Here is a 22,389-nt window from a genome sequence, read left to right as displayed (position 1 = left end):
AAATTACTTTTTACAATCCATGAATATGAGCAGTCTTTGCATTTTCTGTGTCTTTTTCAATTTCTTTCTTCAGTTTTTTGTAATGTGCATTGCAGAGGTCGTTCACTTACCAGGTTTAATTTGCTCCCAGGCATTTTTTGGTAGTTCTCCTGAATGGGATTGCTTTTTTCATTCTTTCCACAGGGAGTTAATTATTGGTGTATAAAAATGTAACTTGTTTTGTGTGTTGATTGTATCCTGTGACTTTACAGAATTTGTCAGTTCTAATGTGTTTTTGAGGAGTCTTTAGGTTTTTCATCATATAGAATCATATCATCTGAGAAGGAATAGTTTGAGCTTCTCCTTTCTACTTGTACTCTTTCTCTTTCCAAATGGCTCTGGCTAAAATTTCCAATACTATATTGAAGAAGAGCAGCAACAATAAATATATATCCTAGTGTGGTTCCAGATCTTAGAGGAAATGCATTTGATTTTCCCTCGTTCAATAGGACAGTGACTGAGAGTTGTCATATATTACCTTTATTATATTGAACTATCTTTTTTTATGAAACAGGAATGGGTGTTGAATTTCACTGAATGATTTTTTGCATCCATTGGAATAATTATATCATGCTTATGATTCAATGTACTTGTATGATATACTATATCTTATGATACATTGTGAAATATTTTATATATATATATATTTTTTTTGGGGGGGAAAACAAAACTCAAGCCTTCCTAGTTTAGAAGGAATTCACAGTTACTGTAGTATACATTAATATAAAAAAGAGCCACCCACATCTGAGATTTTATTCTCAATATGGCATAGAATACCTACATGTCTGATGTATGTGTGTAAATATATATGGAAAAAGTAGATTTAAATCATTTTAATTCAGAAGAAATTTTCAGTATTAAAAATGGGTGTCCCTTAGGTACTTCCTTTAAAAGAAAAGGGGCGCTAGAGGACTGTACATGGGGTGGTGTTTTTCTGGTACAAATTGGATAAAACCACTTCTGCTGCCAGGAACAGATTTTCCCATTCTAGCCTACAATTTTTATTCCCAAAAAAGACAGAGAATACCTCTTCTTCTAATGTATACATTTGCGAAAAGTAAATATAAGCCTTCTTAGTTCAGAAGGAATTCAAAGTTATTAAAAACGGGTTTTCCTCAGTTAATTCTTTTAAAAGAAATCTGGAATGCTAGAGGACTGTTCATTGCCTGGCTTTTGCTATCACAAACTGAATAATACCAGTTCTATTGCTAGGAACCGATTCTCCCATATGAGTATACAATTCTTTTGTGTGTGACTGTGTCTGCATGTGTGTGTGTGTTACATTATATTTTCTATATTTTTATAAATTTTCTGAGTTACATTTTTGGATTTATGCTCGATGAAATAATACATGTAATTGAATACCCAGTCTTTTTTACTAAAAATTCACTGATTGGGACTAGTCACCATTTAGAGTACTCATTTTATTTATATTTTGTATTCATGCAGGCTTCCTTATTTTTTGGCTGTATGACATTTCTGTTGTGGAATACAGTTTTATAAATTTATTTATTTAGTTTCCTTTCATTAACAAAACAAAACTGCCACAGTCTACCTTAATGCGGAAAAACGTTGACCACATCGGACATTTATTCCCAAAACAGAGAACATCTCCACTTCTGATATGCATATTTGGGAAAAGTAAGTTTAGGCCTTTTTTGTTCAGAAGAAATTCACAGTTATTGAAAATGGGTTTGCCTCAAATAATTCTTTTAAATGAACTAGAATGATAGAGGACTGTTCATTGGCTAGTCTTTGCCAGCACAAGCTGGATAAAACCAGTACTGTTGCCAGGAAGTGATCTTCCCATACTAGTCCGCATCTGTTTTCTTTTTATTTTGTGTGTTAGATTTTGTTTTGGATATTTTTATAAATTTACTGAGTAACATTCTTAATTTTTTGCTTGATTTAGGAATTCATGTAATTTATCAGCTCTATTTTTAAAAAATAATTTCTGGACTGCTTTCAGTAACCATTTAGAGTCCTCATTTTATTTATATTTTTGATTTCACAATTGCTCCCTTATTCTTTCAGGTTTGTGTCCTTTCCCTCATGGATTCTCATTTTTTAAATTTACTTCTTATATCTCCTTCATCAACAACAGTATATTTGATATGGTGTACCTTAATACAGAAAAAAGTTTTCCACATCTGAAACTTTCTCAAATAGCCAAAGAATACCTCCACTTCTGATATAAGTATGTGCGAAAAGTAAATTTAAGACTTTTTTTATCACAGAAGTTAATTCACAGTTACTGAAAATGGGTTTACCTCACGCATTTCTTTTTAAAAAACTGGAATTCTAGAGGACTGTTCGTTGGCTGGTTTTGGATTGCACAAACTGGATAAAACCACTTCTTATTTGTTTCTTTCACAACAACACATTTGCCATAGCATACCTTAATACAGAAAAAAGCTGCCCATATCTGATATTAATTCCCCAAAAGACAAAGAGCACTTACACTTCATATATATAATATCCATTATATATATATATATATATATATATACACACATATATATGCAAAAAGTAAAATTTAAGCCTTTTTAGCACAGAGGTATTTAGGGGTTGTAAATGGGTTTGCCTCAGGTACTACTTTTAAAAAAATCAGAAAATCTAGAGGACTGTTCATTGGCTGTTTTTGGCTGGCAGAAACTGCATAGATCCACTTCTGTTGCTGTGAACCATTTTCTAATACTAGTTCACACTGCTTTTTCTGTTTTCTGTGTTCAATTTTGTTTTAGATATTCTTATAAATTTACCAAGTTACATTCTTGGTTTTTGCTTGATTTAACAATTCATGTGATTGGATATCAGCTCTTTATTTAAAATTTCTGGACTGCTTCAACTCACATTTCAGAGTCCTCATTTTATTTATATTTTTGGCTTCACACTGGCTGCCTTATTCTTTCAACTGTATGGCTTCTCCTAATTAAATTCTGTTGTTTTAGATTTCCATATTTAGTTTTCTTTCATCAATATAATGTATTTGCCATTGTATACCTTAATGCAGAAAAATCCTGACTACAAATGACACTTAGTCCCCAGAAAGAGAACAGCGACCCTTCTCATATATATTTTTGGGAAAAGTAAACTAAGTCTTTTCAGTTCAGAAGGAATAAGCATACCTTAATACAGATAATACCTCTGATAAATATATGTGTAAAAATAAATTTGAAGATTTTTAAGTAGAGGGAATTCACAGTTATTGACAACGGGTTTGCCTCAGGTACTTCTTTTAAAAACCAGGAATGCTACAGCACTGTTTATTGGCTGGTTTTGAACGGCACAAAATTTATAAAACCTGCTGCTAGGTACTGATGTTCCCATACAAAAATTATGTTTTATTCTTTTTAATTTATTTAGTATGTTATATTTCATATATTATTATACAGAATATCTATTTATATACATATATAAAATATAATATACATTATATATTGGGTAAATTTATCAAGTGACATTCTTGGTTTTATGCTCAATGGAGGAATTTATGTAACTGGATATTCACTCTTTTTTAAAAAAAAAATTCAGGACTGCTTCAAGTCACCACTTACAGTCCACATTTTATTTATATTTTTGGCATCACAACGGCTCCCTTATTCTTTTGGCTGTATGCCATTCTGCTCATGGATTCTGGTTTTTTAAAATTTACTTAGTTTTTTTTTTCATCAACAACAACATATCTGCCATAGTAAAACTTAATATAGAAAAAAAGCTGTCCAGGGACCGCCACACCTGCAGCACCAGCATCCTATATGGGCAACGGGTTCTAGTCCCAGTTGCTCCTCTTCCAGTCCAGCTCTCTGCTGTGGCCCAGGAAGGCAGTGGAGGATGCCCCAAGTGCCTAGGCCCCTGCACCCCATGGGAGACCAGGAGAAGCACCTGGCTCCTGGCTTCGGATCAGCACGGCATACTGGCCGCAACGGCCATTGGGTGGTGAACCAACGGAAAAGGAAGACCTTTCACTCTGTCTCTCTCTCACTGTCCACTCTGCCTGTCAAAGCAAACAAACAAACAAACAAGCAAACCAGGATTCCTAGAGGACTATTCATTAGCTGGTTTTGCCTGGCACAAACTGGATAAAACCACCTCTGCTATTAGGAACCAATTTTCCCATAAAATCCACCATTCTGGATTTTGTGTGTCTGGAGGTTATATTTTATTGTGGATAGTTTTATAAATTTATCAAGTTCCATTTTTGGCTTTATGCTTTATTTAGGAATTCATGTAATTGGTATCTGGTCCTTTTTTTAAAATTTCTGGACTGTTTCAACTCACCATTCAGAGTCCTCATTTTACTTGTATTTTTGGATTCATGTGGCTTCCTTATCCTTTCAGCCTTGTGCCATTTCCCTTATGGATTCCCATTTTTTCAATTTACTTCTTATTTCTCTTTCATCAGCAACAACACATTTACCATAGTGTACCTTAATATAGAAAAAGTTCCCCACGTCTGACCTTTTAACCTCAAAAAGGCAGAGAACAGCTCCACTTCTGATATTTGCATGTGGCCATAGTAAATGTAAGCCTTTTTTTAGTACAGAGGGTTATTGAAAATGGGTTTGCCTCAGGTACTTCTTTAAGAAAAACAAATACGAGAGGACAGTTCATTGCCAGGTTTTGGCTACAACAAACTGGATGAAACCGGTTCTGTGGCTAAAAACCTCTTTTCCCATACTAGTCCACCATTTTAGTTGTGTTATTTATTCTGTGTGTTACATTTTGCTTTGGATGTATGTATAAATTTCCCAAGTGACAATCTTTGTTATATGGTTATTTATGTATAAATGTAATCAGATATCGGGTTTCTTTTTTAAAAAAATTCTTCAGTGCTTCAACTCACTATTGAGAGTCCTCATTTTACTTATAGTTTTGGCTTTGTGCTGGCTCCTTACCCTTTCAGCTTTATGCCATTTCCCTTATGGACTCCCAGTTTTTCAATTTCCTTCTCATTTCTCTTTCATCAACAACTTTTGCCATCACGTACCTTAATACAGAAAAAAGTTTCCATCTGATATTTTAATCTTAAAAAGGTAGAGAACACCTCCACTTATGATATATTGATGAGGGAATAGTAAATTTAAGCCTTTTTAGTACAAAGGGAACTCAGTTATTAAGAATGGATTTGCCTGGGGTACTTCTTTAAAAAAAGATAAATGCTAGACAACTGTTCACTGGCTGGTTTTGGCTGCCACAAACTGAATAAAACTGGTTCTGTTGCTAGGAACCTGTTTTCCCATACTAGCCCACCATTCTGTTTTTTAATTTTTATTTTATGTGTTACATTTTCTTTTGGGTATATGTATACATTTACCAAGTTACACTCTTGGTTTTATGCTTGATTCAAGAATAACTGTAACCAGATATCCCTTTTTTTTTTATCTATACTGCTTCAACTCACCATTTACAGTCCTCATTTTACTTATATTTATATTTTGGCTTTATACCGGCTTCCTTATTCTATTGGCTTTGTGCCATTTCCCTCATGGTTTCCCACAGCAACTCTGATGCCAGACTCATGCCACTGGTGACAGTGAAAGGACTTGTATGCTCATGTGTGGAGCAGCCAGGCCCAGCTGGAGCAGAACCCACACAGCTAGGACATACATATATGCTTACACAGACAGACAGACACACAAACACACATGCTCACTCCACAGGGGAGTGAAGTTCAGGCTCTGCTTTGTTGGGAAGAGCAGAGGCTGCTGGAATGCAGCAGGAGCAAGCCCACAAAGCTGGACGAAACCCACCAGGCCCATCACACTTCTGCAGGGGCCAGAGGTGATCTGGAGAAGCATGGCATTAGAGGAGCCTGAGCTGCTACTGGTGACAGGGATACCTAGCATTCCCTGGTAGTCTCCCCAGTACCTAGCTCTCCCGGGTGCTCCTGCCCCTCCCCCACACTTCCTTGTTGGCAGCATTGGCTTCAGTATTACTTGCATGTGTGTCCAGTATCGGTGCTGAAATCAGTGTTTCATCTCTCAACCACTTACCTGCACCCAGGGCAGGGGCCTTGTTCCTCCCACAGACAGACTAGGTGGGGCCGACACAGGACACAAAGAAGGAAGGCCATGCTCGGCCATCTGCTCCCTTCTCTGTCATCCCGGGAAAACTCTCTGATGATCAGTGCTGACAGCACCACAGAGGAACAGGACAGGAGCAGAGTGGGAGGACACAGAATGGATCAGCAGGGCTGAGACCTGTCCTGTGTCAGAAGTTTGTAGCCTGGGGAGTCCTGCTTACTGCAGGGGCAGGCACAGACTGAACTCAGGGAGCTGGGTGAGGTGTGTGGGGGGGAACCCACTGCACTAACTAAAATTCAAAATGCCAAGGCTTTGAAAGTTGTTACAAGGAGTAGCAACGGCATAGCAGATTAAACTACTGCTTGGGAAATGGGCATCCCATACTGGAGGGCTGGTTTGAATCCTGGCTGCTCCTCTTCCAGTTCGGCTCCCAGCTAATGTGATGGGAAGGTAGCAGAGGATGACCCACGTTCTCGAGTCCCTGCCACCCATGTAAGAGTACAGAACGCCTGGCTGAGACCTAGCTGTTGCAGCCATTTGAGGAGTAAACCAGAGGTTAGAAAAATCTCTCTCCTTCTTTTTCTCGTTGCACTTATTTGCAAATAAAACAATAATAATTAATAATAATAAAACATTGGTTCAAAACAGAGGTGTATTGGAGGAAGAGGACAGGTTACAGGTAGAGAGCCCTGCAGAAGGCTGGGATTTATCGAGCAGCTGACAGAAGGTGGTGGCAGAGCTAGGTCATGGCACATTTGCCACAGTTCTTCCCTCTTTCCTCAGCCCTGCAAAGACCACAGAAGCCCCCAGTATAGGGTTGTGCTTATTCTGAGGATGAGGAGGCTGACACTCATCCCTCCTGAGCTGGGAGGGCACCACTGGGACAGGACTGGTAGAACTCCACAAAGCTACCATTACCCAGAACCCTCTCTTTCCATGTTCTGTGGCAGTTAGAGGCCACCAGTGTTTCCAGTAACCCAGAACCCCCTCTTTCCATGTGTCCAGTAACTGACGGACCTGGGGTTCATTTTCTAGACAGGAGGCATGTTTGGCAGAGCTCGATGGATCCAGCTCTGCATGTCCTGCTGACTTGAGGACATTTGCTTCCAGGTGTGTGGCCCTGGGCTCTCTGGGCTGCTGCTGAGGGTGATGCTGGCTGAGTCTTCAGTGATGCCCATTGTGTGCTGAGCGTGGATACAGTCATGTCGCTGCTTCCTCAGAGTGACCCTGGAACATGGGTGCCTGTGTGCCCTGGGTGTGAGCCTGTGTCAGGACACGGATGTCTGGGCAGGCACTATGCAGAACACTCAATTCGGGTGTGGGGTGAGCCCATCTGTGAACCCACCGGGCATGTGGTTCCCACAGGTGGGAGTGGGGTGGGAGCCTTCTGCACAGGTGCAGTGATGGTCATGGGAGGAAAGCTGGATGGCAAAGGAGGATGAAGAATGACCATCCTAGGGAAGTGGGGTGGGGCTATCCATGTCCCTGTCCTCTGCACAGTTCACCATTCTGGGACCTGGACTTCAGGCATTCACTGCCTGTGGGGCTGACACCTCCTCTGATCTGATGGACAGGAGCTGTGGGGAGCAGTTCCCTGTGGTTCTTTGAGGTTGTGTCATGGTGGGATTTTTGCCTTTCAGCTTCAAAGAGCTGTGGGACCTGGAGGTCTTGCTGGTCCAGGAAGCAGCACACATCACTGCTGAGTGTGAGCAGTTACAGAACTGGAGGCTGCATATCGGTGAGTTGGAGATCTGCTTCACAGAACCCCAAGGGGCTGCCCTGGTTCCACCAGTCCCTGATGTCCATGGCCTCTCACCAGGCCTCCCCCACCCATTTGGCATTAGGCCAAAGCTGAGTGACTCACAAGCAACTCAGGGGGCTGGTAGGGACAGAGTTGAGGTACAGCAGGTGCTGAGAGCTCAGGGATTCCCAAGGGCAGGGGGCAGCCTGCAGGTCCTCCCTGTCGCTGGTGGAGCCAGCCCAGTTCAGCAACATTCCAGAGCATGTAGCCATGGGGTGAGGGGCACCTTGCCTGGGCTGTGGGCAGGTGTCCAGCAGATCCCTGGGTCCCACATGGTTGGGCTAAAGGCCTCTTATAGAAGGCTCCTAGGAGGAGCCATGGCTGGGGCATCAGGGGCTGAGAAGCTACCCAGGGACCCCTCCCAGGGAGAGGAGGACAAGCGGGTTTGCAGTTCACAGTGACCTAATTGCCCTTGGTTCCGTGCTGGGAGGAGGACTTGTGGTGGAGGAGGCAGGACTTGAATCTGTTCACATCATCATCCCAGGACTGCACAGAAGCACAGAGACTAGGAGGTGGGCTCAGCAGAGCACCTGGAACAGTGCCCCAGGGGATTGTTCTGGAAATGTATCAAAAACCCACCTTTATTGATGGTTGACTTACGTATTGCAAGCCACGTAGGGGAGGGGGGAGGTATCTTGCCTGAGCAGCTGACAGGACACAGAGGAAAGGATTGGCCACAGCCTGTGTGGTCACTGTCACAGATTCTGGGGCCGACAAGGAAGGGGCACGGTGCGTTTCAAGCACATAGGACAAGCAGGTAGACAAGGGGGCTTCCTTTAAGGGATGTGGAGGCACCAGGATGGGTGGGCGCCTGGGTGAAGGCTCTCAGCAGCAAACAGTTCTCAGGCTAGGCACCCAGACCCTGTCACTTCAGGTCAAGGTCTTCAGGCAACAGCTGCTGAGGGCAGAGCCCACCTACTCCTGGGCAGCACAGCCCTTCTCAGAACAGTCCTCACTAAGCTCTAGCAAAGGGTGATGACTTCTGCCCAGGAAAGGCAGCAGATGGCAAGTCCAGCCCCGCCCCCCCAACACACACACAAGGAGGGTCCTGCTGGCCTTTTCTGCCTTGGAGACGAGGCAACAGACACTCACCCAATTAGAAGATCTAGGGCCTCAGGGTCTGACTCCTTTAAGTTCAGTCATGTTAGGGCTCCTATGCTGCCTCCAAGGGCCACTGCAGAAAGGCCAGCAACTGGACTCATACCATCTCCTCTCCTTTCCCAGCCACGAGACTCACACACTCTAGAAATGCCTAAAGATGCTGAAGAACTGGAGGAAATATCAGAGTAATAGCAAGGTAAGGAGGAGGTTGAGGGCCCCTTTATGACAACTTCCTGCATGCTTGGTACAAGCAGTGCATATTTCCAAGGCAGTACGCTGCTGATTCTCAGATGGCTGGAGGTAAGTGTTCTCACCCTAAAGTCTTCCTGTCCATCCATTGCATGGTCATCTTCTAGGGAGGGAAACTGATGTCACTATTTGGGTCACCACTAGGTCCAAGGTTGGGAGGCATCTTGGTGCTCCAAAAGGGTGAATCTACTGGGAATGAAGCCCACGCCTCCTGAGAACTGTGGGTAATGAGGCCAGAGCCCAGGCAGAGCCAGCCTCTCCCAAGACACCATGGAGCCCAGGGCTTCCATGTTCCAAGCACCTCAGGCTGTTCTCCACCCCATCCTGTTCCATCCCTGGGGTCTTGTCTCACCCAAGCCTCTCCTTTCCTGTAGCTGTGTCACAAAACAGACATGGGGATCACTGCCCAGGTGTGGGGGAAGAAGTCAACACTGCTGCTAGACATGAACAAGATAAAGACCGAGAGTCCAGGAAAATACCAGGTACGAGCCCTCTACCTGCTCTCACACAGGTAGCACTAACAAGCCAGACATTATCACAGCCAAAGTCTCCCACCTGTTGTAAAGTGCAGCCCAAGGGATGGCCAGGCCTAGAGAGACAGGGTTATCCTTGTAGTATTTTTTTTTTGACAGGCAAAGTTAGTGAGAAAGAGAGACAGAGAGAAAGGTCTTCCATCTGTTGGTCTACTCCCCAAATGGCTGCTACGGCCGGCGCGCTGTGCCAATCTGAAGATAGGAGTCAGGGGCTTCCCCCTGGTCTCCCATGCGGGTGCAGGGTCCAAGCACTTGGGCCATCCTCCACTGCACTCCTGGGGCCACAGCAGAGAGCTGGACTGGAAGAGGAGCAACTGGCACAGAACTGGAGCCCCAACCGGGACTAGAACCTGGAGTGCCGGCGCCGCAGGTGAAGGATTAGCCTAGTGAGCCACAGCGCCGGCCTATCCTTGTACTTTAACAGGTGGCCTGGAGAGCAGAGCTTGGAGAGATGAGGTCATGGGAAATCTCAGCCACCTGGAGGTTGTGAGAAGGGCTAGAGTGCAGAGTGAGGGGTCAATGCCAACCAAGAGCTAGCTGGGAGCAAAATCAGGTTGGACTACGATATGCATGGAATGAGTTGAGGGTGAGGGCCATCCAAATTATGCCCTATTTTACTATTTGTGATCTCATATTTCTGCCTTTTTTACTTTTTATTTTGACTATGCCAATGTATCTCAACAATCAGGAATGAATAGTGTACCAAACCAAAAAATTCCATCCTCATAGTTCCTACAGGTATCTGAAGCAGTCTCCCGTCCCGCCTCACACAGCCACTCCCCCAGTGGAAAATAACTTAAACAAAGCCAAATGCATTTGTAGATATCTCAGTGTGCATTAGTAATTTAGAATTGTTTTTTAAACATGAGCATCATCACCCTTCAAATATTGCTGGAAGTCTACAATATCCAGTCAGTATTCATATCTACCTAACTGCCTTCCAGTCTCTAACTACATTCCATCAGAATGTGGAGCTTCTCTGTAGAGGAGCTAGTATTAAACACGTAAAGTAAAAACTTTCAAAAATGCCTTAAATAATGACAATTCCCATTGTGCCACTAAAAAGGCCACACTGAGTTATAAATTCAACAAAATGTTAGGGCATCAGTTCGCAGAAAATTACAAATCACTCATAACAGATATAAAAGATATAAATAAATGCAGAGTTGGACTATGTTTCATGGTTAAGAAGGCCCAGTACTACTATCAGCTTTGCCCACTCTGTCGAGTGGATTCAACCCAAAACCAGTCCAGGTCTCAGCAAGCTTTTCAGTAGACAATGCCAAGCTGATTCTGGAATGGACACAGAAAGCAAAGGGTCTAGAACAGCCAAAACGATGCTTATGCAGAAGAGATATGCTGAGAAACTCAAACTATTCTTTTTAGATTCTTCTACTATACAAGTACAGTAAGGAAGACATGGCTGTGTTAAAAAATGACAGATGTATAGCTCTGTGGGAGAAAATGGAGAAACTGGTTCTCCAATTTAAGTGATCTTTGACCAAGGGCCCAACAGAACTCACTGGATCCAGGTTACTCATTTTAACAAATGATACTGAAACAATCTGGCACCCCTATGCAAAGCAAAGCACAAAGTTCTCAATACATACCTCTACAGAACTGATTTAAAATGGACCACAGATCTAATTAACTATGAAATCATAAATATTCCATAAATATACAGAAGGATATGTACTTTGATTTCATGTTGAGTTTTTGCAAAATGCAAAAGCATATTCCAAGAATGACAGAAAAAAAATTGATCAGTGGAACTTCAACACTTTTATTCTGCCCAATATATTGTAAAGAGAATGAAGTAAAAAGCTAGAGAATGGGTTATGATTAGGGAGTGGGAGAAAATTGTATATTTTTTAAGGATTTATTTATTTGAAAGGTGGAGTTACAGGGAGACAGAGGCAGAGAGAGACAGAAGTCTTCCATCTGCTGGTTCACTCCCCAGATGGCTGCAATGGCTGGAGATGCTCTGATCCGAAGCCAGGAGCCAGGAGCTTCCTCGGGGTCTCCCACGTGGGTGCAGGGACCCAAGGACTTGGGCCATCTTCTACTGCTTCAGGAAAGAAGCAGCCTGGACTCGAACCGGAGCCCATACGGGAGGCCCGTCCTTCAGGCAGCGGCTTTACTCGCTACTCTACAGTGCCAGCATCAGGAGAAAATATTTACAAAACATACAGCTAATGAAGGACTTGTTCCTGATTATACACTGAACACTTAAAATTTAATCCAGAGGGGCCGGCACTGTAGCTCAGTAGGCTAAACCTCTGCCTGTAGCGCCAGAATCCCCAATTGGCACTAGTGGTGTCCTGGCTGCTCCTCTTCCAATCCAGCTCTCTGCTATGGCCTGGGAAAGCAGTAGAAGATGGCCCAAGTGCTTGAGCCCCTGCACCCATGTGGGAGACCCGGAAGAAGCTCCTGGCTCCTGGCTTTGGATCGACTTAGTTCTGGCCATTGAGGCATTTGTGGAGTGAACCAATGGGTGGAAGATCTTTCTCTCTGTCTCTCCCCTTCTCTGTCTGTAACTCTACCTCTCACATAAATAAATGAAACCTAAAAATTTTTAATGAGCAAAAAGGTGACCCCTCCACCCCGCAACTGGCACCGTATATAATAGGACACTATCTCCAATAAGCACACAAAAATAGTATACTGAGTGTTAACAACATGATGAAATACCACTGCAAGTCTATTTGCGTAAAATCAAACAGAACTGCTAATAGGAAATGTTGACAGGAATGTGGAGTAACAGGAACACGCATTTACTGAAGAAAGGAATTCAAAGCAGAACAGGAACCTGTAAGATAATCTGACAGTTTCTTCCAAAAGTACACACACAGCATCAGACTCCAAATGTGTATCTCTATGTATTCAATTGACCTGGAAAACAAGCACACATAAAAACCCCTTGCCATGCTCACTGTCTTATTCACAATCACTAAAAACTGTAAACTGGATGATCTTCATGAGGGATGAATACGCAAACTATATCAGATCCATAATGAGGAACAGGATTCAGTGAGAAAGAGTAACAAGCCGTGAAGTCATGTGCTGACTGGGCTAAATTTCAGGTACATTTTTCTAAGAGAAAGAATCCATACCCTAAAGTCTACATGCTAAGATTAAACTCACAGGACATTCTGGGAAAAGGCCAAATAGAGATGGAGAACGCACGAATGAATGGCTGTCAGCGGCCACTGGAGTTCAAAGAGTTTGACTGCAAAGGGCCACACAGAGATCTTGTAAGGCAAAGGAGCTGCTACTTCAGTTGTTGGACTGGTGGTTAAGAGACACTCCCATGTGGGTTCAAACCACTGGTGTTTAGGAAACACTTTCAATGTGGGTTCAAACCATTGCTGGTTAGGAGACACCCATGTGGGTTCAAACCCTTGCATCTGTACTTTCCACACACTGCTCATGTAGACAAAAAATGCACCCAACTGTACATCTGAGTTTCATTTCATTTTATGTAGATTTTACCCCAAAGCTCAACAAACATCTATGTTCCCTGAAGGCCTCACTGTTGATTGGCAGATGGTCAGATGGTCACAATAGGACTTCAGTGCTGCTCTCAGAGCTTGTTAGACCTCAGCAGCAAACCGGGAAAACCCTCTTTACTCTCTTTCCCAGGAGGCAAGTCCCATTTCCTGTGATTTTGGTGTATTCTGCCTATGGTACTCTTAAGTGTTCCAAATGAGATCCCTAGGCTATACTCCAGTCAGGAGGTCTTATGTCACAGAGATGCAATCAAAGCATGGGTGGGGGTACTCTCTAATGCAAAACTGAGATAAAAGGAATGGAGATCCAAGCGAGGGGCCTCCCTGGACCTGGCCACAAGTTGTAAGAAGTGGTGCCTTCCTCCTGGGCCTGCATCAACCCCATAGGCTTCGCAGCGTTGGAGGATGTTCCTCTAGCTAGGGACATATCAATCGACTTTGCCAGGATCATGAAACTTGAGTCTGGATCCTGCAGATCTCACCATATTTATCACCGCTCTAGTAGGGAGTCCATGAATCTGAATTTCACTCCTTAAGAAACCCAGTGCCCAGACCTTCCCTTCCAAACCCTTGCCTTGAGGGAAACAGCTGAGTGTATCTATAGTCAGTCCTGGGTCTTTGCAATCTCCTGACTCACAGTCAGCCAACCTCCCCAGTGCACTGAATTTATGGCTGCAAGGGGCCCTGGGCTGCAATCAAGGCAGTTTCATAACTTGTTGGTCCTCATGGCTCTGGCTGGCCTTGCTAAGGTGCTTCTTCCTGGAGGGGTCATGTCTTCAGAGTGCAAGGCTCAAGGCCTGCCATAGGTGTAGTGCCTGGACTGGCACAATGGCCTGCGAGGTCCTGACCTCTGGGCAGATTATGTTACCACCACTCCAAATGCAATCACGCGAGAAGCAGGAATGACAGTTTTGCCTGTACAGCAGGCATTCCTGGGGGACTTCCACAACTGACTTGGATACAATAGGAAAGCTACAAGCTGAAATCCAAGTTGATAGGCCTATTAAGTCCTAAATCATATATGCCTGGGAGGCTCCCCTATGAAAGCAAGGAGGTAGATAATATAAAATGCAGTTTTGCTACATTAAAAGGCAGTAGAATTTTGGCAATCAAAATAGCTGAGTTGCTCAGTGAGGTTAGGCCAGTAGCACAGATATCAACAGTGACCCACCAAAGGAGGAACTCCAAAGTAAGGGTAAGGACTGTCCAGTTTGAGGCCACACAAAGTCATTAGGAATTGGTGTTGTCCCAAGAATTGGTGGACATGTGAATTTCAAGATGGCCTTGAGTGAGGGTGGACTGCTCGACGACAAGTAGGATGATCACAAGTTCTGCCCCCTGAGACACATGACACTACCCCGGTATCTGGAAGGAGGTATCTAATGTGAGATGACTGATGGGGGCTCTGCAAATAGACGAAGTGTCAGAGGCTGACATCCTCGTAAGGACACAGACTCCTCAGGGTGTGGGTTTGTCTGGCCTCTGAAAATACCACTCCCATTTAACAAGAGATTCTCAGTGGCTGGAGGCCAGGGCCCAGCTCATGATGCTGAGGGAGGTAGTCCAAACTCTCTGAGTCAAACAGTAGTGTCACTACAAGCGCAAAGCTAACTTGAAATCCTTTACCCATGGGGCCCTCAGAACCAAAAACTAGCCATAGAGTAATCCTTAGCTTTTTCCTTGGAAGTATGCCTGACCAAGGTGCATCCTTGTGGGTGGCTGGTGAGACAGATGAATCTTAGGGTTCTTTAGAGGTGAGGAAGTTGGTGTTATCAGAAACTGAAAATGTGCTGGGCTTCCCTGGTTGAAACTGAATCAGTGAGGAAAAGCAGATATATGTGGATTCGTTGAGGAATTTGTCTGAAATCCTTGTTCAAAATATAGACCAAAAATTTGAGGTTGCAAGCTCTCATCTCATATGGAACTAAGGTCCACACCCACTTGGACAAGAAGTCAGTTGCTGATGATTGAGGCCCATTTTTCCTCCTCCTCTTGATTATCAGTTGAAACGATGTCCTCAACATAGTGTCACAGGTGGATGCTAGGAGACAACTGAAGGCCAGCCAGATCCTGTTAACACAGACCACGAGCCCTGGAGGACCACAGAGGCAGTCGACTGGAAGTCTCATAAAGGTGCATTGTTGGCCTTCAAATTAAAAGGAAACGGTGGGGCTGGTGCTATGGTATAGCGGATTAACGCCTTGGCCTGCAGCGTAAGCATCTCATATGGGCGTCAGTTTGAGATCCCCTGCTCCAATTCCCAACCAGCTCTCTGCTATGGCCTGGGAAAGCAGTAGAAGATGGCCCAAGTCCTTGGGCCCCTGCACCCAAGGAGGAGACCTAAGGAACCTCCTGGCTCCTGGCTTCGGATCGGTGCAGATCCGGCCATTCCAGTCAATTCTCTCTTTCTGCCCCTCCTCTCTCTCTATAACTCTGACTTTCATATAAATAAATAAAATCTTTACAAAATAAAGTAAATGGTGCCAAATCTCCACAAGACACATACAGTTCTTGCCACAGCAATAATGGCAAAATTATCAGGGGCAGTCTGATAATATCAAGTAAGGCAAATTCAAAGCGAAGCATGACCTTCTTGAGGTGGTGGTAACTTGCGGGATGCCTCCATTCCTATCCGCCAGCTTGGAGAAGGTGCTTGATGGGTGAGTTAATAGATGACTCAATGTATTTCAAAGAATACTTATACTCTATCATGGACAGCTATGTCGATTCCCCACTTGTCCTTCTTGAGTTATATTTTAGGGTGTTGACAATATAGGGATGTGTGTTAAGTGTCCATGCCGCATCAGTACAAAAGACTTGGGATTGATCTAGGTGAAGAACAGAAGTCTTAGGCTGTCCATGCCAAGGAACAGAAATGATAGGCAGAAGAAGAGGTAGGCAGAAGCAACACAAGGACTCATAGGAAGAGGTTGGGTCCTGTCTTGATGCTGACCATGGCAGTCGACCCAAGGGCATGTCCTCTTCATAGTCTGTCAATGAATAATGACTGATGCACTTTACTGGGAATGATCACAATGCCGTAGGAGTTAGTGCCTGATGATCCATAAGGCTCTATAATGTGACCCTAATACATGGTGATTGTCATCCACAAAGATGCCTGGTGATGATTGCTTACCGCTAGTGTGCACAAGAATCCCACCATGGTTGAATGTCTGGTGGTCTTCTCTCTGTCTAGAAGGGCCTCAGTGGTGTCCAGAAACTCATGAGACTTGCCTGAAATGAGCCAGTAGGCAGCAGTGCAGCCTGCGAAGCCACTGACTTTGTTGACGATGTTCAGAATAGGTCACAACATGTATCACAGGAAGTCAGAGAGCGCACCACATCTGATTACACAGCACTGGACTGCAGAGAGATGCTGAAGCAAACTCTGGCTGTGAACACTCTACGTGTCTGCCTTCGTATTTCCCAGGGTGCTTAGGGTTTGCGTAGGTTGATAAACTTCTGAAGTTGCCGCCAACAGGGCCAGAAGTTTTGCTCGGTCCTGTGGTGGGACTGCTTTTACAAGTAACAATGGGAATGCTGATGTTGTGGCACAGCTAACAATGCTTCCGTTTTATATTGTAGTGCTGGGGCATGCCCCAGCTACTATGCTTCCACTCCAGCTTCCTCCTAAGGTGCATGGATAGACAGTAGGTGATGCCTGAAGATCTCAGGACTCTGCAACCCATGTTGGAAAAGAAGATGGAGTTCCTGCTCCTGGCTTCACCTTGGCTAATCTGTAGCTGTTGCAGCCATTTGGAGAGTGAGGTAGTGGTTGGGATGATATCTCTATGTCGTTCCCTCACTAATATTTTTTTTCCAAATAAAAAATCATTAAAATGTAACAATAGCCAAGGAACTGTGACAGAGTTGTTAAGATGTCATTTGGGTTACCCACGTCCCATATCAGAGCACCTGGATTTCAGTATAATCTTCCTGCAGTCAGGTTTCCTGCTAATGTACACTCTGATGGATAGCAGGCATTGGGTCAGTTACTTAGGTCTCTTCCACCAATGTGAGAGAACTGGATGGAGTTCTTGGCTTCTGACTTTGGCCTAGCCCTTTCAATAATGTCTGCAGGCTTTGGGGGTGAGGCCAACAGATGGAAGCATCTCTCTCTATCTCACACTGCCATTCTAATAATTAGTATATAAAGGCATCAATACATTGTATTTGGCATGGCAATTAAAGACATCATTTTTGGTGCCAGCATCCCATCGCAAAGTATCTAGGATCAATACCTGTCATGCATTCACATCCAGGTTCCTGCTTCTGCTTACCCTGGGAAACACAGGATGGCTCAGATATTTGGGCCCTTGCCACTCAAGTGGAGTGATCCAACCAGTGGGAAATCTGTTTTCTTGTCTTTCAATGGAACATAATGACTAACGCTTAAGTAAGTGAATAAATAATTCCACTGGGGCCAAGGTAGCTTGGTTGGGACTGTCCTAGGGGCAGCTTTGCCATTCAGGGCTGGTGGCTTGCACATACTCACTGAAGAATGCCTAACAGCTCTCTTTTATTCTTAATTGTACACGTCCATTGAAATACAGAGGCTCCTGCTGTAGTGTGGTGTTTAACATGATCTGGACACCCACTGCAGTAGAAAACGTTTATGTTCACCCTCTGTGCAAACATGATGCCATCTGTTTGTGCTTTCCAGACAAGCTGGACAGGATCTTGATGTGGCTCAGTGACAGCTGCCAGCTGCCAAGTCTGTTGCCCCGTGATTTGTAGGCTACTTCCTGTCAGGAACACAGCAAGGTTGCCCTTCTCAATCTGTTCCTGTCCAGTCTTTGGGCAGGCTTTGTATCTCCATCCACAGCAAGGTGTATATACATCTGTGTGGACTTCCTTGGTGTCTGAGATACAGAACTTCACCACCTGAGACGGTTGCAGACAAGGCATCTACTTTCTTAACCATGTCCTGGGTGGTACTTGGCAGCATGTGAGGAGCAGCCAGCTGTCATCTGGTGCATGCAGACTCACCATCCCGCAGCACACAAGACTCTGCATTACCCAGGTGGAGGTACAAATGTTTGAAATGATCTCATGAGACCATGTTACTTATACGGGGCTGCCAGCAACACTGTGCACACAACCTCAAGAAGCCTCACTGTCTCACTGGGAGTCTGTGGGGGACACAGAAACCAGCGATAAACCAATGGGTGAACCCATGCACTCCATTAACAACGTCAGTCCACAAGTCTACCAGGTACTATTTCCCATATGGCAAATGACAGAGAAATTTTCCACAGATAAACTTTAAGCCTTTTTGACATGCTCTTATATTTATCACATTAAATATTCCTCAACACAACTGTTAACAATAACTGGATTCAACAACATTGTAGAATACATGATGTTGTGCATGGAAAAATCTAAACACTCCACCAAAAAAATGGTTCAAGATGAAAAACCAATTCAGTAAAGTTACAGGTTACAAAATCAACATACAAAAGCAGTAGCTTTTTATATGCTAGCAACCAACTTGCCAAAAATGAAATCTAAAAAGTAATCCCATACACAATAGAGACAAAAATAAAGCACTTAGGAATCAATGTAACCAATTAAGTGAAAGATATCTACAATGATAATTCTAAAATGTTGAAGAAATGAATCATCAAGGACTCCTAACATGGAAAAATATAACTTGCTCACGGATTGGAAGAATTAGTATAATTAAAATACCTGTATTAATTAAAGCAACCTACAAAATAAATGAAATTCCTATCAGACACCAATGACATTTTTTACAGAATGAGAAAATAATCCTAAATTCCCTAAGAAATCACAAAATATCAAGAATAGCCAAAATTATCCTGAGCAAAATTTAAAAAACAATCAACTTGGAGGCATCAGAATGCCTGCCTTCAAAGCTTACTACAAAGCTATAGCAATCAAGGCAGCATGATAGTGGAATTTAATTAATTAATTCATCAATCCAAACAGGTAGAGACAATTGATTTTTCATGGAAGTGCCCAGACTATACAATGGAAAAAAGTATCATCTATTCAGTAAGTGGTGCTGGCAAAACTGGATGCATCTATGTAGAACTGAATATTACAGTACTATAAAAACTGAAAGCCTGTTATTAGTATCAAAATCATTGCAACTGGAGGACTTCATGCTCAGTGAAATTATTCTGATACAGAAAGACAAATATTAGATGTTCTCCTTTATATATGAGAGCTAAAATTTTCTTTTACGAAAAAAGAAATCAGGCAACAACAAAAGAAAAACAGAAAAAAAAGTTAATGCCTGTGTATATCAGTACTGCTGCAAATATAGTTTTGTTCAACTTTCTTTTATATCTTTATCAAACAAATTCTTAAGGATGATATACTACTATAATTTTAATAATTCATGATCATTTTAAAATTTACTGTGTATTAGTGTGTGGGGAGCAACTGGGAGCAACTCGGACTAGACTAAGTTACTGGAATTAAGACTTATTCTATGCATCTGCTCTCCCACAATATGGCGCTGGGAGAGGAGGAAACAGCTTCTACACAGCTGCCTCCAGTTCAACCAATAAACTGTAGGACCTGCTCCTGATTGGAGGAGAGCAGTGTACTCGGCGTGTGGGTAGCAGAGTTGGGATTGGTGGAAGAGGAAAAAAAAGGAGGAGAGAGACAACATGCACCGGGAACATCTATCTGAAGGAACACCTGTGCAGCCCCCGAGAGAGCCGGCCGGTGGTGTGCCGCTCCCCTGCGGAAGTGGGGAAAGTGGCAGGGGGCCCGCCCCTCCACGGAGGTGGAGGGACGTAGCCAACCTGGGAAGAACCAGCAGCAAACCCGGGGAGGGCCGAGCAGACAAAAGAACAGCGCAGGGTCCTGTGTCATTCCTCCACGAAGACGGGGAGCGACATTAGTGTAGTAGTCATTTTTATAGAAACCTTTGATTTAATAAACATAAATCTCATAAGTACAACTTTTGGATTACAGCAGTTCTTCCCCCCATACCCACCCTCCAACCCGCAAACCATCCCAACTCCTACCCCCTCTTCCATCCCATTCTCCATTGAGATTCATTTTTAATGATCTTTATATACAGAAGATCAATTCTATACTAAGTAAAGATTTCAACAGACTGCACCCACACAGACACACAAACTTTAAAGTACTGTTTGAAGACTAGTTTTACCATTAATTCTCCTAGTACAACACATTAAGGACAGAGGTCCTACATGGGGAGCAAGTGCACCGTGATACCTGTTGTTGATTTAACAATTGACACTCTTCTATTTGACATCAGTGATCACCCTAGGCTCCTGGTCATGAGCTGCCAAGGCTATGGAAGCCTCGAGTCCACAAATTCCAACATTATTTAGACAAGGCCATAATCAAAGTGGAAGTTCCCTCCTCCCTTCAGAGAAAGGTACTGACCTCTTTGGCGGCCCTTTCTTTCCCTGGGATCTCACTCTTAGAGACCTTTCATGTGGGTGATTTTTTGCCACAGTGTCTTTCTTGTCTTTCCATGCTTGAAATGCTCTCATGGGCTTTTTAGCCAGATTCGAATGCCTTAAGGGCTGATTCTGAGGCCAGAGCACTGTTTAGGGTAGTTGTCATTCTAGGAGTCTGCTGTGTGGCTTGCTTCCCATGTTGGATCATTGTCTCCTTTTTAATTCTATTACTTTTTTTTTTTTTGACAGGCAGAGTGGACAGTGAGAGAGAGAGAGAAAGACAGAGAGAAAGGTCTTCCTTTGCCATTGGTTCACCTTCCAATGGCCGCCGTGGCCGGTGCACTGTGGCCGGCGCACTGCGCTGATCTGAAGGCAGGAGCCAGGTGCTCCTGGTCTCCCATGGGGTGCAGGGCCCAAGCACCTGGGCCATCCTCCACTGCACTCCCTGGCCACAGCAGAGAGCCGGCCTGGAAGAGGGACACCCGGGACAGAATCCGGCGCCCCGACCGGGATTAGAACCCGGTGTGCCAGCGCCGCTAGGCGGAGGATTAGCCGGCTTTTTTTTTTTTTTTTCCTATCTATTACTATCAGCAGATGCTTGGTCTTATTTAGGTGATCCTTTTTTTGGTAACTTTTATTTAATAAATATAAATTTCCAAAGTACAGCTTTTGGATTACAGTGGCTTTTTCCTCCCCATAACTTCCCTCCCACCCACAACCCTTCCATCTCCCGTTCCTTCTTCCATTCCATTCACATCAAGATTCATTTTCAATTGTCTTTATATACAGGAGATCGATTTAGTATATATTAAGTAAAGATTTCATCAGTTTGCACCCACACAGAAACACAAAGTGTGAAATACTGTTTGAGTACTAGTTATAGCATTAATTCACATTGGACAACACATTAAGGACACAGATCCTACGTGGGGAGTAAGTGCACAGTGAATCCTGTTGTTGACTTAACGATTCACACTCTTGTTTATGGTGTCAGTAATCACCCCAGGCTCTTCTCATGAGTTGCCAAGGCTATGGAAGCCTTTTGAGTTCGCCAACTCTGATCTTATTTAGACAAGGTCATAGTCAAAGTGGAAGTCCTCTCCTCACTTCAGAGAAAGGTACCTCCTTCTTTGATGGCCCATTCTTTCCACTGGGATCTCACTCCCAGAGATCTTTCGCTTAGGTTTTTTGTTTTTGGTTGTTTTTTCTTTGTTTGTTTATTTTGTTTGTTTGTTTGTTTTTGCCAGGGTATCTTGGCTTTCCATGCCTAAAAACACTCTCATGGGCTCTTCAGCCTAATCCGAATGCCTTAAGGGCTGATTCTGAGGCCAGAGTGCTGTGATCTCTTTGACACTTAATGCCATCTTACTAGTTAAAGTGATCAGTTTAAGTTCATAACTGATCATAAAGATAGGACTTTTTTTGTTTGATTACTTTTATTGCCCTTGCCTATATTCTTCCTTAATAGATGAACTCTTTATTGAATGGAATATAAAGCTCTTATGAGGTAAATTTAAAAATACACTATTTCAAAAATAAAAGATTTTAAAAGAATGACAAGCCCTCACTTTTTTAATTTCTGGTTTGTTAAGAATAGTGTACAAATTAAAATGTCTCTGTAGTGATTCTCAAAAACCAATAAAATCCCAAATATGAAAAAGCTTATCTCATATTCATTGTATTGCTCTGATGCTGTTCAATTTCACATACACACATGAAAAC

At 43.4% G+C, this 22,389-nt stretch overlaps 1 long non-coding RNA gene across 4 annotated transcripts in view; it reads left to right on the top strand.

Moving 5' to 3' along the window:
- Positions 1–7,027: 7,027 nt before the first annotated feature.
- LOC108175928 (uncharacterized) overlaps positions 7,028–22,389 on the top strand; it is a 28,799-nt gene continuing 13,437 nt past the window's right edge. For 2 of the 4 annotated variants that reach the window (XR_011385926.1, XR_011385924.1), the window contains exons 1-4: positions 7,028–7,175; positions 7,706–7,803; positions 9,091–9,163; positions 9,591–9,698. This is a non-coding gene — a long non-coding RNA (uncharacterized lncRNA). Of the gene's footprint in view, positions 7,176–7,705; positions 7,804–9,090; positions 9,164–9,590; positions 9,699–10,173; positions 11,823–15,261; positions 16,642–22,389 lie in introns of those variants that run through there. The other 2 variants (XR_011385925.1, XR_011385927.1) reach the window with 2 other exon arrangements.

The sequence above is a fragment of the Oryctolagus cuniculus genome, unplaced genomic scaffold (assembly GCF_964237555.1).
Source record: "Oryctolagus cuniculus unplaced genomic scaffold, mOryCun1.1 SCAFFOLD_139, whole genome shotgun sequence".
Lineage (NCBI taxonomy): Eukaryota > Metazoa > Chordata > Mammalia > Lagomorpha > Leporidae > Oryctolagus > Oryctolagus cuniculus.
This window is presented reverse-complemented; position numbering and strand designations above follow the sequence as displayed.